The 917-nt window shown below is 43.8% G+C and overlaps 1 pseudogene; it reads right to left on the bottom strand.

Moving 5' to 3' along the window:
- LOC102817326 overlaps window positions 1-619 on the bottom strand; it is a 1,023-nt pseudogene extending 404 nt beyond the window's left edge.
- Window positions 620-917: the final 298 nt, after the last annotated feature.

Raw genomic sequence — 917 nt, 5'->3', positions numbered from 1 at the left:
ATAAAAATCACGGGTGTTGGAGTATGTGGTCTTTTTGTTATGGAGAAATCAACTCAGATACTACGACCATGAAGTTCCATTCTATTAGTAGGTTCTTAGCTTCCTTAGCATCATCTACATTTTCAAAATATACAAAGGCAAATCCTCTTGAATGCCTAGAGGCGACTGCTGGTCATACACAATGGACAAATCAGCAATGGTGTCATACTTAGAGAACACTTTTAGATCTTGCTCTATGGTGTATAAGCTCAACCCAAATACTTCAAAACAACAGGTGGGATCAGGTTTTACCTGATTCCCAACATGACACCTGCGAGTAGAAATCGCAGAATGACTGTGGCTATGTCGTCAGCGATAATCTCGACTATAAGACCTGCTATGGGATCGTCTATGGAACTGTGACTGAGAACGTGATCTTGTATAACGTCTTCGAGAACTTCTTCTGGATCTAGACCTAGATTCAGATCTGGACCTGGACTTTGATCTGGAACATCTGGAATCCTCCTTGGAGTGAGATTTTGCAAGGCTATGCCTTGCAGATTTCCCAAGTCCATGAGCATCTCCAATTCCGGGAGCACAAAGCGATTCCCGCGCAGTTCTGCTCGCCTCTGTCGCTCATGACTCCTGGCTGAAGTCGTCGCTTGATGAGCTTCAATCAAAGCTGTCAACTTCTTTGGCTAACTTTACGGAGGCTTTGTGGCAGCCTCACTGAACGCACTGCTTTCAGAGCCGCTAAGACACGAAGCACTCCACACCGCCTCCACACAGGTTCTAGCAGTGCCGTCAATTTTTGATCATATGCTACCTTTGGAACTGAATGAACATCAATCAATTTCTTTTTGCTGAAGTGCCCCTGTTTTCCTTCCATAGTTTTTAGATTCCTCCCATATCATTCAATTTCCTGAACACTTAATTGT

Source organism: Chrysochloris asiatica, unplaced genomic scaffold (genome assembly GCF_000296735.1).
Source record: "Chrysochloris asiatica unplaced genomic scaffold, ChrAsi1.0 scaffold00175, whole genome shotgun sequence".
NCBI lineage: Eukaryota > Metazoa > Chordata > Mammalia > Afrosoricida > Chrysochloridae > Chrysochloris > Chrysochloris asiatica.
This window is presented reverse-complemented; position numbering and strand designations above follow the sequence as displayed.